General features: G+C 43.6%; 1 protein-coding gene across 7 annotated transcripts in view; it reads left to right on the top strand.

Annotated features, from left to right (window-relative positions):
* The first annotated feature begins 950 nt into the window (after positions 1-950).
* TULP4 (TUB like protein 4) overlaps positions 951-16,097 on the top strand; it is a 226,098-nt gene continuing 210,951 nt past the window's right edge. For 2 of the 7 annotated variants that reach the window (XM_067701656.1, XM_067701655.1), the window contains exons 1-2: positions 962-1,078; positions 14,525-14,697. The gene's annotated coding sequence lies outside the window, so the exon portion shown is untranslated. Of the gene's footprint in view, positions 1,079-14,524; positions 14,746-16,097 lie in introns of all 7 variants that reach the window. The other 5 variants (XM_067701653.1, XM_067701654.1, XM_067701652.1 and 2 more) reach the window with 5 other exon arrangements.

Below are 16,097 nucleotides of genomic sequence, written 5' to 3'. Positions count from 1 at the left end.
ATACTTAAATATATAGGGCATGTTATGCCTCAAATCAAGAAAGAAAGGATGCTGCTCTTGTCTATTTTTTTAAAAATACACATACATTATTTAAAAAATACACATCACACAATCAGCAGTGTCATTTCTGTGTACGTGATGGAAAATGAAGGACGGATGCATAAAGTTTCCATTCCTAGAAGGACATCAATTTAATGGGGGGAAGAAGGCTGTGAATTCTTGTTCCTCTGTGTGAGTTAAAATGACGCTATCCAGTCCTTTCCCCATAAGATCAACTGAAAAAGATACGATATATCTGAGATCAGATCGTCACCATCAAAGACACTTCAGTGTCTTTATGCAGACATAACGGTGGTTCACACTACAAGCAACGTGCGCTTTCTACAGACTTTCAACTTCAAGAGTGTGATATCCACTTCCGGCTCAAATTAAGTTAGGACCGCACACAAATCATTACATTACCGGGTAGGAAGGATTCCTCAAGGGGGTGGGGTTCAGACTGGCTAGTTACTGTTTTCACTGTTGTCCAGGCTGTGTAGTTGCCCCAAGGGACGAAGACTGCGGGGTGCGCGTGTGTGACACGTGCGTGAGAACCGGTGGGCGCGCGAGTGGGTGTTCGGCGGTTGTGTGTGCGCTTTGAGGGAGTGCTCGCGAGTGTGCAGTGGCTGGAGGGTCTGTTTAGTTGGGGGTTTCGCGCGTGGCAGCAAGCAGGTGACGAGCGCGTCAGCAGCTTGGGCCGCGGCAGAGCGCGAGGCGAGGGTGGCGGGGGCCGCGACCCCAGTACGGAGCCAGCGGGCGTCAACGGACGGGACGCGGGTCCCCGGGGGCGCGAGGGCGCGAGGGCGCGAGGCTGGCTGGGGAGGCGCCTGCCAGCCGCGCCGGGTCACGTGGCGCGATCACGTGGCGCACAGCCGGGCCCAGCGGCGGCGGCGGCGGCGGCGGCGGCGGCGGCCGAGGGAGGCGGAGACTCCGCGGAGACACTGGGGGAGGCGGCGGCGGCGGCGGCGGCGTGGGGCTGCTGGAGGCGGAGGCAGAGAGGCGCGGAGGAGCGCGGGGCCGCCGCCACCGGCGCCCGAAGGTGAGGCGGGAGCTGGGCTCTTGTCACCGCCGTCCCGGCCCGGGCGCTGCCGCCCTCCCATGGAGGAGGTGGCGGGCCCGGCCGCCGGGCGGAGCGCCCTCCGGAGCCGGGCCGGGCGCCTGTCCCCTCGGGGCGGGCGCTCGAGCCCCCAGCCCCGGCCAGGCCCCTCTGCCGGGCTTGGGCGGGGGTGCGTCGGGCGGCCCCCGGCCGGGGCTTGGGCGGGGGGCGGCGGGCGGCTCCCTCGGGTGGGCTTTCCCGAGGGCGCGGTGGGGAGACGGTGGCCGACACCCGGCTCCGGGCGGCGCTCGCTGCCGTTTAGCGGTTTTAGTCTTTTGTTTCAGTGTCTAAGAAAATGGGGCGATAGAGGAGCTTGGTGTGCGCGCGCGCGCGTGAGTGTATGTGTGTCTGTGTGTAAATCAGGAGGCGTTTGGCTTGGAGCCATTTTTTTTTTCTTAATTGTGGAGACAGAAAACCACCTTAATTGTGGAGACAGAAAAAACGGTTTCCCGGGGGAAACTGTGCTCCTCCTCTTCCTCCCCGGCGTCTGGATGGAGTGGATTTCCCTCCCGGCCTCTGCCCACCTTCTCGTCCTCCAGGCTGTCCCCCTCCCGCCTGGCCTTCCTGCCGCCCCACCTCCGTGTTACCCCCGACCGAGCGGGGTGTCTGCAAAGCGGCCCGGTCACCTGTCGTGGCAGCTGCATGGAAATGCTGGCGCTTCTGCTGTTTGGTCTGTGCTGTTTCCTCTGGCAAATCACGGGGATTCCGCTCAGAATGCCAACCCTTCCTCTTTTCTCTCTGCTTAAAAACAAAGTGCATGATGCTGCGTCTGAAGTTTGACCGGCTCGGGCAATTAGTAGGGAGAGGTGTCTACTTTTTCTTGTCACACCACTTTAAGGTTGGAAAGGTGAGGTTCATCTAGCTTTGTGGAAGGAAATAAGGGTGACACAGTTCTGTCGGGGATGGATGTGACTTACCTGCTAAATTGCCATGGTGATCAGAAAGTCTTCTAACACTTCTCCCCTGGTGGACAGTCAGCTCCCCTTACAGGGAGCTCTGCCCTGGATTTCTCTATTTGGGGATTGTCCTCTTCTTTGTATTTTGCAGTAGTTTAGCAGCACCTTAAGGATACCCAGTAGGCAGATTCTTAAAAAAACACAGGGAAAATAATTTATTTCTAAAGTTTTGAAGAATGTAAAAAAACATTTGGGAGTCCCTTTCTTTGTGCCTCTCTGTGTCTCAGGTTTGCATTTCTTGGAGTTTAGTTCTTGCAGGCAAGGCCACAGGGAATGGTGCTATGGTCCTGGAGGATGCTCATCCCCAGGCCCTGCAGCACTGATTGCTGGGATTTGGGGTTGTGATGGATGGAAAGTGACAGGGCTCCTTGCACATAGCCACGCCGCAAACCAGAGGCAACTGCCTGGACTCCTGGTGATCTGGTGGGGCAGTTTGGAAGCTGATCTCAACATTGTACAATGATAGCCACGCTCAGATTGGGAGGAACTCAGCCGTCCCTTTCTATTTCTTGATAGTTTACTGTTGTGGAAATGAGTATATGAATAAATTGTGAATAGCTAAATCTAGTGTTTAACCATAGGACTTAATTTGTGTGAGAGAGTTGCTAGAGGATGTGAATTTCTTTGGAGAATTTTAAGTGCTCTATTTTAGTAAGGGCTGTGAAAGTAGCAGTGTTTTCCTGTGATGGGGGGAGGTGTTGTTGACCTCTAGAGTTGGAAGTATGTAGTACTGAGTTAGAGGGATTATATAGGGAAAATTTTTTTAACACAGTGAAGCTTTATGACATGGGAGAAGAATAGAAAGCCCAAGTTAACTTCCTGTGCCCGAGAAATAGTAATGTATTTACTACTGTTTATTTTAAAACCAACTTTTCATTTAGAAAAGATGTGTGTATCATATTGAACTTTCTAGTTTTCATATGGAGCTATATGAGTGGTAGTTTGATTATTTACATTTTCCCCACCAAAACCCTGCATGGAAAAAAACTTTTTTAAGCCATAAAAGGATATGTGGTTCATGAAACCTGTTTTATATTGAACCATCCAACATTGATGCTGAGATCCCCAGTGATGAAAGAACAATAAAGAGACAGCAGCCTTCCTTCAGTGCTTTCCATGTGCAGGACTAAGCTAGGACATTGTTCTTCATCTGTTTCACTGCATTTACAGTATCAATGATCTCTTTCCTGTTCTCTTCTGTGGATGGAGAAAGATTGAAGATAGATTGGGTGACCCAACTATGCATGTGATTCATCAAATGCATTAAAAAATTGAGTAAGGGCTTCTCTGGTGGCGCAGTGGTTGAGAGTCCGCCTGTTGATGCAGGGGACACGGGTTCGTGCCCCGGTCTGGGAAGATCCCACATGCCGTGGAGCGGCTGGGCCCATGAGCCACGGCCACTGAGCCTGCGTGTCTGGAGTCTGCTCCGCAACGGGAGAGGCCACAACAATGAGAGGCCCGCATATGACAAAAAAAAAAAAAAAATTGAGTAAAACTTCTGTTATGAAATGTCTTGATTTAGTTATTGCATTGGTTTCTATTGGTTCCTACCCTGTGAAGTATTTTCAGTATTACCAAAAGCTTTTCCCAAATTGTACATCTCTCCTTAGTGAGACTGCAGGGAATATGTAATTGAAATGTCGAATTTCTTTTAGTTTGGTTGGGATAATGTTAATTTAGTCAACTAAATTTTAACAGATTAAAATACTAAGTTTTTTATGATAAAATATATATAACATAAAATTTACCATGTTAACCATTTTTAAGTGTACAGTTCAGTGACATTAAGTGCATTCACATTGTTATGCAACCGTCACCACCATCCATCTCCAGAACCGTTTCATGTTCCTGAACTGAAACTTTGTGTCCATTAAACAATAACTTCCCATTCTGTCCTCCTCCCCGCCCCCCACACACTCCTGACCACCACCTTTCTGCTTTCTACTTTCTATCTCCATGAATTTGACTACTTTAGGTCCCTCATATAAGTGGGATCATACAGTATTTGTCCTTTTGTGACTGGCTTATTTCACTTTGCATGTCAAGGTTCATCCATGTTGTAGCATGTTTCAGAATTTGCTTCCTTTTTAAGGCTGAATAATATTCCATTGTATGTATACATTACATTTCGTTTATAAAGGTTCTAAATTTTAACATACTAAGTGTTAGCAACTGAGGTAATCTCATGCTGATCAAGAGCTCTCACTGGAAATTATTTGACTATGATTTGTTTAATTAAAACAGAAAATCAAATTAGTTGTTTTAAAATTTTATTTAATTTTATTTTTTAATGCACAGTACCTTTTTAAAAGTTTTATTTATTTATTTTTTATACAGCAGGTTCTTATTAGTTATCTATTTTATACATATCAGTGTATATATGTCAACCCCAGTCTCCCAATTCATCCCCCGCCCCCACCCGCCCCAACTTTCCCCCCTTGGTGTCCATACGTTTGTTCTCTACATCTCTGTCTCTATTTCTGCCTCGCAAACTGGTTCATCTGTACCATTTTTCTAGCTTCCCATGTATGTCTTAATATACGATATTTGTTTTTCTCTTTCTGACTTACTTCACTCTGTATGACAGTCTCTAGGTCCATCCACATCTCTATAAATGACCCAATTTCGTTCCTTTTTATGGCTCAGTAATATTCCATTGTATATATGTACCACATCTTCTTTATCCATTCATCTGTTGATGGACTCTTAAGTTGCTTCCATGTCCTGGCTATTGTAAATAGTGCTGCAATGAATATTGGGGTGCATGTGTCTTTCTGAATTAAGGTTTTCTCTGGGTATATGCCCAGTAGTGGGATTGCTGGGTCATATGGTAATTCTATTTTTAGTTTTTTAAGGAACCTCCATACTGTTCTCCATAGTGGCTGTATCAATTTACATTCCCACCAACAGAATGCACAGTACCTTTTAAAAATATGGGAACCATGGGGGATGAAACTAATATGTATGTTATATCCTTTCTGGGTCCTTTAATTTCCCTTCCACGTGGATAGTGACATATGGTACATCTTTCTGAAATTTGCAGCTGATGCAGATGATGTTTTTTTCCTCAGCTAATGTTATAATGGTATATTTTGCTGTATGGAAGAGCATGAAGGACTCACCCTGAGGTATACATACATTGTGTAGGAATGTTTGATTATTTCCCTTTATTTGCCACTCTCCAAAATCATGAGTTGGTTCCCTGCCATCTTCCAATGGTAATGGAGCTAGGGTCTTTTCTTTCCTTTTTTTTTTTTTCTTTTTGAGGATCTTTATGAACTACTCTGTTTTAGCATATATGATGCGTTTCAGTCCATTTCAATTATTGTCCTTTTGATGCTCAAATTGCCATATCTTTGGGCAGATAGACTTATTCAGTTTGGCTCTGAGTCCTTATGACACAGCTCTAGTAGCCTGTAGTAGCTTCCTTGCTTTCTGGTGTGACAAGATGTTCCAGGCTCATCCTGTAGCCTTCCTGTTCCAGGTTTGGAATCAGAACAGACCATTTTTAAAAGAAAAATAAAAGAGAAAGTAAATGACCAATAAATATATTAAAATATTCAACTTTACTAGTAATTGAAGAAATGAAATTAAAAGCAAAAATAAGATACCATTTGTTATGAACCGAATGTCTCTCCCCCAAATTCTTATGTTGAAGCCCTATCCCCCAGTGTGTTGGTATTTGGAGGTGGGGCCTTAGGGAGGTAATTAGGGGTAGGGTGGAGCCTTCATGATGGGATTAGTACCCTCATCAGAAGAGACAGACAACAGAGAGCTCTCCAACCCCTTCCAAAACACTTCCCTCCCCGCCCCTCACCATGCACAAAGAAGGGGTCATGTGAGCACATAGCTAGATGGCAACCACTTACAAGCCAAGATGAGAGGTCACAAAAGAAATCTGCCTTGTTGCCATCTTAATCTTGGAGTTTTCAGCCTCCAGAATGGTGAGAAATAAATTTCTGTTGTTTAAGCCACCCCAGACTGTGGTATTTTTTAATGGCAGCCTGAGCCAACTAAGACACCATATTTCAATGATTATATTGGCAATGTAATTTAAACTGAATTTAGACCTTACTAGATGTGAAACAATTTGGTAAAGCTTGATATAAAGTATTATGTTATTATGATTACTTTGGGTATCCATTCTCTTGGTAGTCTTAATATTTGGGCATTTCCTAATTTGGAGTGGGAATAAGGATGATAGTAATTCCCAGTGCTGCTGAAGATGAAGGGACATGTATACTCTTTGGTCTCAGTAGAGGTGTAAATTGATGCACTTATTCTAATCTTTTAAAAAATTTTTTTTAATTTGGCTTTGTTGGGTCTTCGTTGCTGCATGTGGGCTCTCTCTAGTTGCGGTGAGCAGGGACCACTCTTCATTGAGCCGTGTGGGACTCTCATTATGGTGGCCCCTCTTGCTGTGGAGCACGGGCTCCAGGTGCGCGGGTCTCAGTAGTTGCGGCCCGCGGGCCCTAGAGCGCGCGGGCTTCAGTAGTTGTGGCTCGCGGGCTCTAGGGCACAGGCTTAGTAGTTGTGGCTCGCGAGCTTAGTTGCTCCATGGCATGTGGGATCTTCCCAGAGCAGGGATAGAACCCATGTCCCCTGCATTGGCAGGCAGATTCCGAACCACTACGCCACCAGGGAAGTCCAATGCACTTATTCTAAATAACTACTATTATGTGTCAAAACGTAAAATTTGCATAACCTTTAACCCAGCAAGCCCACATTTAGGAACTTATCCTAAAAAATAGTAGGAAAAGTTAGCAAAGGTATATGTATACAGTAAAGAACTATTTACTGTATACGGTTATTTAGTAAATAACCTTAAGTAAGGAATTGATTAAATAGATTAGGGTACCTTCTTTGCATACAGCCATTGAAAATAATGATATAAATCTATATTAACCAATCTGGAAGGAGGCCCATTATATATTATTGAGTGAAAAAGAGAGGTTACAGAACTGTAGGCATAGCAATTACATATAATATAGGCATAGAAAATGCTGAACGACTAGGCTTTGCAGGCCAAGAATCAGACCTTCGAGGAGCTAGGCTTCAGGAACCGCCTAATGGGCAGTCTGTTACAGGTGCCGTGGTCTTGAAGACAGCACCCACTGATTTCATTCTTGTGTTGAAAGATTTAGTTTTCCTGGGGAGAGACTGTGATTGGCCTTGTTAGGTAATTTGCCCTTTAGCTGTATGTGTGTGTGTGAGAGTGTGTGTGTGTGTGTGTGTGTGTGTGTGTGTGTGTGTGTGTGTGTGTGTGTGTGTGTGTGTGTGTGTGTGTGTGTAGGATTGCTCTCAGTTGACAGTCCCACAAAGATATAGAATGGAGGAATCACAAGGTGAGTTGGGGTGCTTTTAACTAAAGAAAGGGAAGACATTCCAGGAAGACAAGGCGATAGATGCCCACTACACATTCAGTTAAAATTAAATACATTCTTTGCTCATAAACATTGAATTAATTACTGCATCTCCATAAATTACTACACACTCTGATAAACTTGGGCTTTCTTTTCCTTTTAACTTCTGTTTTGTTCATGTTAGGACCTATACCAGTGGGTCAACTCTATTTGATTTCTGGCTTTCATAGAAAATGGATCAAAATTAAAATTTTGGATTATTCTTGGATTGTAAAAATTATACCATTTTTCCTTTAAATGTGGTTAATCCAGAATCAAATATATTTCTCTGATGTCAGTAAGTAGAAATAGAAGTCTTTGCGCTTATGTGGTGACAAGGATACCCACCTTTGAGAGAAAGTATTTTAAGAATAGAATGGAAAAGTAGTGTTTATGGAAAGCCTCCTAGTAATGGCGTAGTAGGCTGTAGAGTGTAGAAAATTATTCTGTAGGTGTGCAGAGGTGCTGTGCAGATAATACAGACTCACTTGAACATCTTTCTCACTGGTATTATTTCTAATCAAAAGCACAATTAGAGTCAAAATGGATGTGAAAGAGCTTTGAGAAAGATAACACACACTACAACTTAAGATTTACAGTTTCTCACTTTTTAAAAATTGAAGACTTAATTTAGATCTTAATGGATGTGAAAGGATTTGGAAATGCATAATATAAGTTATTATGTTGTTACAATTATTTCTGCTATGTCTTTTTTTGGTAGTCTTAATACTTGGACATTTTCTCCCAGTTTGGAATGGGCATAGTAGAACCACTGTGTTATAGTTTTTCTTGTATCAGATCTGTTCGTGTCTGGTTAAGGCTAAGAATTGGCCTTTTTCGTGAATAATTTTTATGACAGTCTCAACCTTTCCTCTTAAGTCTCACCTGTTGATCCCAAGCTAGTTACTGTGTGGGACACTTGGTTCTACAGGCTCTTTGGTATCTACTTTCTAAAACTGTTGCTCAGTGTTTTCAAATTCTCCTTTGATAGAGACAAGTATCACTGGGTTCAGAATTTTTTCATCCTAACTGAATGTTTCTTTGACCAGTTTCTTGCAATCAGCAAGGGAAGATTAGTTTAAATTTTGGAGGCAGTTACACCTGGTGTGTGTGTGTGTGTGTGTGTGTGTGTGTAATTTTCAGTCTCTGGCAAGAGAAATGAAGAGTCTTGTGTAGAACATACTTTGAGTACCATGTTGTTGGCCCCCTATGAACCTTTCCTTCATCTTTGGCTTTTAAGAGTATATGATACTGTCCTGGGGAAACACATGGCATTGTGTCAGAGTGCCAGGGGTCCTCCATGAGGACAGGCCGGTTAGTACTGGGACAGTTTTAATATTCCAGAAAAGCTGATCAGTAGTGATGTTATCATGTGCTGAGAATATACAGGATTATCTTCACATGTAAATCAGTTTCTGAAGCTTCAGACAGTCCTCTTAGCCACAACCCAGATGGACAAATTCAGCTCCAGTGGTTAGAATATCAAAACATGCGTGATAAGAAGTTAGCCTGATGCTGTGGATGAAAACCCTGGACACCAGAGCTGACATTTCAGGTGGCCATAGTTACTGCTGTGTTAAATCATCAGGAAGTATATTTATTAACATCTGTCATATTACACAAGAATGCCTTCAAAAAGTCATTCCTGGATTTAACTTACCTGAAAGAAAGAAGTGTAAGGAGGTTGGATCATGGGGACAGCTAGGTGGATGAATATGGCTAAACCCAGGTCACATTTTCCAGTGCCTACAAATAGTTGGAACCCTTTTTGTTTTTGTGCTTGCCGTCTTTTCCCAGGAAATGAGAAACCCAGTCTGTGTTTCCTTTGTAGGAAGTTAACTTTTCAGAATTTTCTGATATCTGAATGATGAAATAAATTCTGTAATATTTGAAATGCTTGGAATAAAATACAGCAACTCAGTAAAAGAAAGCTCACAGTTTGCTTATTTTATTCCAACAGTAGTACTTTTTAATACTATGACAGAGTGAGAATGAAAGTGGCACACACATTGTTCTGTCTCCTCACCCAGCTTTGATTTTGAGGGACTTGGGGATAAATTAAGTAGCGTGGGATCGGGGTCCCGCCCACAATCCATCCGTCATAGCTAACTGGAGCATCACTTCCCAGCCTTTGTGGATTTATGGCGTCCTGTTTGTGTTTGATTTTGCATCTGCTTCCTCCTCACCATTCTTACAGCTACGACAGCCAGGTCTCTGTTATCATTGGAGAGTAAAGTGCTGATATATGAAGTCCACAAGTTATCACCATAATTCAGTTTTATCTAATTATGTCAACCTTTAATTTTAACTAATCAGCACCAAATCTTTTCTGGACCATTAACAAGCTGCACAATTACATTGCTGTATGGAATAGATTTATTTAAGTTTTTGATCAACTAATTAACGTTGTTTTGAAAAATTTCGTGATACAGTACAGTGAATAGGACTTGTACTTCTGTGTATTTATGTGCAAGAAATGGGATAGAGAAACATTAAGTACCATTGTAGGTCCCTCCTAGGCTACAAATGCTTTTCTTCACAGAGGTATTCATAGGAGCAATAATGTTTATGAGGTGCTTTGACATCAGTCTCCTATGAATTTAATGTAATAAGTTTATTGTAAATAAGTAGAGAAGTCTCAGGATTAACCCATGGTTCAGAAATGGTGTATTGTTTTTAATTCTGAGAGCCTTGGGATATCCCATTGTCTTCCCTTTCTTTGCTGTCTGTGATTTGCAAAGAACAGTGATCTCTGCTGATCAATGGTCATAGAAATGGAATCTCCTTGGCCGTCCTTCACCCGTGTTCAGATGGTGAAGTTTTTCTCTTTCATGTGACATAGAAGGATGTGCGTGTATTTGGCTTTGGGGAATTGAGCTATTTCTCTGGTGTATGTAAGACAGCTGAAACTTGTGGGAGAGAGGTAGGCACTGTCACGTGAACTATACCAGTAATCACCAGAGGTCAATATAAGCCAGTTGCTTCAAACCTTTTACTAGATGGTTAATGACGAGCACAATTGGTTTAAGTTAAACCTCCTTTGGTGCTAATGAGCAGTAAGGTGGACCCAAGGTGAGATGTCTGAGGAAGGAAGCCTGCTGGGGAGTCTGGAGTTATTCACAAATTAGATCATGAATGAGCGTCAAGAAATTAAGATTGGGTTTAATTCTATTCTTCGTTTTGTGTCTACTTGGCCTTAAGTACTGTCTTAAGTACTTAGAGTTATTTTAAGACATGAACTACTGTCTTGTAGCATAGGAAACTCCAGGTAAGTAGGGCAACAGAAAGTCTGCCTAAGGTTAATGGAAGAATGTAATCAGCTGGGGTGCAAACTTCTAGCTCCTGAATTTTTAGCTAGTGGTTTTAATCATGGTCACACTATTCTGTGTGAAAAATATTTTATCTTTTGACTTCTGTATTGTTTTATGTATGGAACTTCAATGTTCTTTTTGCTTCTTAATTTTAATATAATATGACTAATATTAATTCTTAGTATAATTCTAACTGACATAAACTCTACATATATGGAGACACCTTGAAAGAAGTATATTCTTCAGATTCTCTGGTCCCCTTCTAAATTTAAAAGCACAGAAATAACAACAACCAAAAAATTACTAAGATTGGTTGGCTCTAATATAAACTGCTGAGTTAGTTGTAACTGTGTTTTATTTTACGAAGGTGCTTTTTCTCTGAATAGGTGAGTCTCTCTAGAAATCCAGGTAAATGGGGCTCCAGGTGGGAGGCGGCTGCCCACCTGTGGTGAGTGCTTTTCTGCTTCCTTTTTTTCTGATTGGCTGGTGCTGAAATTTGAATCTGGTTTTGACCTGCGAGGTCTTCGCACACCTTAGTCTTTTCTCAGGATTCCCACTTCTGGTTGTGGTTTGACCTGTTTTCAGTATTGTGGGCACCAAGTAGGTAAGCTTGACATATTGCGCTCATAAAGAAGAAAAGAGTCCTAGATTCTAGAAGGAGACTTTGGTTAGGAGTGGTCCAACAAATTGAACAGGGTTAGCCGCTGTGGGGAAGGCTGCACTGAAGCTCTGCTTTCTCTAGCAGAGCCCCCAGGTGTGGGGGGCTGTCAGAGGCAGTGGGTGGAATGGGAAGAAACGTGGTTTAAAGGGACTGAATTGGAGTTTGGACATACAGATTTGATATGTGTGAAAGCAGTTGTAGCAGATGGAGTACCTAGGCATGTGGCCTTTTTTTAAAAATTAAAAAATATATGAAGTTTGCTATGTTATGTATATCAACCCCTTTTCTCGCATGTATATTATAAATATTTTCCCAGTTTCTTGGTTGCCTTTCAACTCCAACTCTGTTCATGGCATATTTTATGTATAAAAGTTTAAATTTTCTATGTAGTCAAGTCTTTCAATTTTTTTCCCGTAGTTTCTACTCTGATGGTTTGCTTAGAAAGTCTTTTCCCATGCAGTGTGTTTTTTCCCCTTCTTTTTTTTTTTCCTTTTTTAAGCAGACAGGTGTTTTAAACTTTTAAAAATAAGCTTCGTATCTTAGAATAGTTTTGGATTTACAGAAGGTACAAAGATACTCGGTACAGAGAGTTCCTCTGACCCAGCTTCCTCTAATGTTATCCTACAAAACTATAGAACATTTGTCAAGACTAAGAAATTAACGTTGATACGTTGTCATTAACTAAACTCTAGACTTACTTCTGATTGCACCAGTTTCACTGATGTCCTTCCTCAGGGCACTACATTGCATTAAATGGGGTGGGTTTTGAAGAGGCAGGACCACACATGGCAACGTGCTCTGGGGAGAAGCTGAGCTCGAGACACTGCACTGGTGTGGGACATGGCAGCTTTATGGTTTACAGAATTCTTTCATACATACACATGATTTAGACGGAAAATATTCTTGATCATCGGTCTTGTTAGACACACCTGCCCCTTGGAAGTGTGTGTCTTGGGAGTGGCGCTGTTCTGCATGTGTGCGACCACAGGGAACTTGGGCAGAGAAATACCTCTCAAACTGTCCAGACTGCCAGTTGCTGCCTCCGTTTTCCCTGCATTGTAATTCCCTAACATGTCTTTGCTCTCACACTGTTACCTGGTTCTTCTGCCTGGACTGGAGTGGAAAATCATACGTTGTTGATTTTTAAGTCTCGGAGAGAAAGGCACCCTCACCGTGAGGAAGCGTTTTAAGTTCCTAGACGTCAAAGTAAACCCAGAATATCACTGCTTTCACCCTCTCGAATCACAGTACTAGGCACGGCCAGTCTTCTCACTTTATTGCCCAAATGAAGGGGGATGTATCTAATGAGAAAAAAATGTGGTTGGCGTAGGTGAACGCGTATCTTACTCTTTAGATGGGTTTGAGCCTCTCTGTGGCTCGCTTGCCCATCTCTACCCCACGGTAAGTGGAGACAGATGAATGAAGAGGTGGGGCGGGCAGGTGGGAGATTAGGTAGAACACAAGCCATGTTGGGTGGCTCCATGCCCACACTGCCTGACAGAAATAGCGTTAGCAGGGAGGCCTTAGATAACCTCTGCACTTATTATCTATAGGCATCGCGACTCACACACGTTCACGTGAGTTGGGCTGAGCTGTCTCCTGGGTAACCACTGGCTTCTACTTGTGCATTCAAATCCGTCTCCCCTCTCCTAACTGAAAACACTTAGGTTTTCTTAGCCTTTTCTGGCTTGTAAACCACCCCCCCCCCCCCCCCCCCCGCCTTTCGATTTAGAAGGCAGTGAGAATATGACTGCTGTGCGTGCCTGAGGAGGAGGGATCAACGCAGAAGTGAAGAGGACCCTGGGTTGGCTTCCTACGGACCCCTAAGGCAGTTTCTGTAGAGTTGTTCTGTTCCACCTCAACTCAGAGAGAGTCGGTAGATCATGTTGGAAAGCCTCCAACCAAGTCACAAGTAAATCAATAGAAATGTAATTTTTAAAGCAGAGATCCATTAGTAGATTATACCTGCTTCAGTTTGGCCAGACAGACAACTTTTTTTTTTTGGAGGAGTTTTTCTCGGTGGCTTGTGACTTTTTACAAGTTTTAGTTATCATTGTTTTTATAAAGCCTTTTTCCACATCTACCGTTTTATCTGGTCTTCACAGTAACCTTGCACATCATGTCAAGCATGTATTTTTTTATTTTATGAGAAAGCTGAGGTTGGGGGTTTGCCTACGGTCACATAACTGTTGAGCACACGTCTTGGGACCTAAGTCTGCACCTGCTGATCGAAAGTCCGCATCTCTTCTCTTACCCCCTCGTTTGCCCTGTGGCCTCCTGTCCAAGCTGCTGCTGCTGGTTTTATAGGTGCATGTGGGTGAAGCTAGTGGGGTTTTCTCTTGGCAACAACCAGCACGTATCCCAGATTGATGACTAGCCGACCCTGTTGAGTGCATTTCTAACATCCTTTCTTCCCTTCGTCATGGAATTGGGGTTTTGTTTAGATACCCTCCCCGTCTGCATGTGCTGTGGGGAAGGCGATCCATCCCCAGCACAGGGGTAAGTCCTGATCTGTTTCAGCCAGTCCTGCGGGTCCCACTCACCATCGGTGACTGCTGTAGGGATAAGCAAGAGACCTGGTTCTGGTCTGCCAGAGGTTCTGGAGTACTTCTCAATCTTAAAATGACAACACTAGGAAAGATAGTCCTTTTCCTCTGAGTACAGTCCTGTCTGGATGTGGTGCCTGGAGTTGTTACAGCCGCATTTCTACAATCTGAACGTGAAGCTGGTGCAGGGGAGAGGACAGAGCCGAGAAAAGAGCAGCGAGAACTCCTCGGAGCCAACCACGCACCTGCCTTTGGACTTACTTTGTGAAATACATTTACCTATTGTTTAAGGCAACCTGAGTTGAGATTATCTGTTACTTGCACTGAAAGACATGCTAACTCGTTCATTCATTCATACCACGAAGGAGAAGTGCAGGGTATAAAGGTGGGATTTAATCTGGTCAGAAGGTCAGAGATGGTTTCCCTGAGGAAATGCAGAGGACTTGGTGAAAGAGATGCCTTTTCGTGCTGGGCCTTGTATCCCGTGTTTAAGGATTTTGGTCTTTATTGCAGGAGCAGAGCCCCTGAAGGGTTTCATCACTGGAGAGTGGCAGGAGAACGTGGAGCTGTAGTTAACTTAAGCTGCCTCTGCTAAAGGAAACCTTGGCTTAGCATTCCAAAGAGTCCCGTTGGATCTGCTGAGCAGGCAAGGATCAGTCAGTGGTTCAGGCCCTGGTGATGGTCAGGTGTGTCCACAAAACGTGAAAGAACATCTCTGCTTGGAATCTGGTGAAGTAAACAATCTACTTTTCCTTTTCTTCCTCCTTGCCAGTGTGTGTGTGTGTACACACATGTACATATCCATGCACAGAGGCAGCTTTCATGTTTTCTAATTTAGGCATAATTTGTGAACAGTCTATCGTTCTCTTAGTGTTTGATTATTTAAGTTAAAAAATGGCAGCTAAGAAATCTGTGTTGGAGTTATAAAAACAGGATAGATAGTTTCATTGTTAGTAAAATTTTAAGGATATATTAATGTGGCTGAAATTGAACTTTTAGCATCTCCAGAGGTTTTCCTCCAGGTTTGATGTAATGAGATCTGCTGTGATTCTCATACATATGGATATATTAGAAAACTGGATTCCGTCCCAGTGTAATCAGGCCGGGAACCAGCCTGAGCTGCAGAGTGGAACTGCAACGAAAGCTGCAGAGTCTCCTGTAATCATGTTAGAATGCGATGTGGTCCCTCCCTATGTTTATTAATTAGTGGAGTTGTAATGAGACTCCCCCCCATGCTTTTAAGGATGCTGATCAGTGGGCATCTGGGCGGGATTTGAGTTGTGTTTGGGAGCCTTCTGTGTGCAGGTGGGAGGGATCGGTGTTTCAGGTGGCGGCAGGTGAGCCTCCCGCCAAGTCGGCATAATGGGAACAGGACTCTTCTGGGTTGCCATCTGTTTGTGGCGGATAGGAAACCAGCAGTGACTTCTGAGGAGTTCATGTTGAAATACTTAGGAATTAGTAATGCTGAGACTATGCTGATCAGGTATTAGGAGGTAGGGGAGATAGCCTGTGGAGTGGCTTTTCATCACTGCTGGTTTCAGGACGTGGCTGCCTGGGCTCAGCAGCCCCCGCTCCCACCTCCCCCAAACCGCAGCTCTCTTGTACCCACCCAAACGGCCACTCACGTCGCCCCGGTTCTGTTCTGAGTTGCCCACGGCAAGGGGACACGTTATTGACAAGACTGTCTCAGGTAACATCGTGCATGGTGTTTGTCGCAGGGTGGGGGGCTCAGTCTCTGTGACTCTTGATGTATCATGTTTTTTTTGTTGTTTTAAATTGTGGAAAAATGTACATAACAAAATTTACCATTGTAGCTATTTGTAACGTGTACAGTTCGGTGGCAGTAAGTACATTTATGCTGTTGTGTGACTATCATGATGGGTCATGTTTTAACCAAGTAAAAATAGTGGATGCTTCTTCTCTGTTTACCAAATATATGTATAAAAAAATCATCAGCATGCTCTGTCTGATGGATGTCCTTGTGGTTTTTAAGCTGGGATTTCCTTCCTTTCCGCCTGGGAGTTGACTTGGTGGGATAGAGGTGCCGTGCCCCCGTTGTTCTGGGTTTAGTTTGCTGTTCCTGAAC

This window comes from Pseudorca crassidens, chromosome 13 (genome assembly GCF_039906515.1).
Source record: "Pseudorca crassidens isolate mPseCra1 chromosome 13, mPseCra1.hap1, whole genome shotgun sequence".
NCBI classification, from domain to species: Eukaryota; Metazoa; Chordata; class Mammalia; order Artiodactyla; family Delphinidae; genus Pseudorca; species Pseudorca crassidens.
This window is presented reverse-complemented; position numbering and strand designations above follow the sequence as displayed.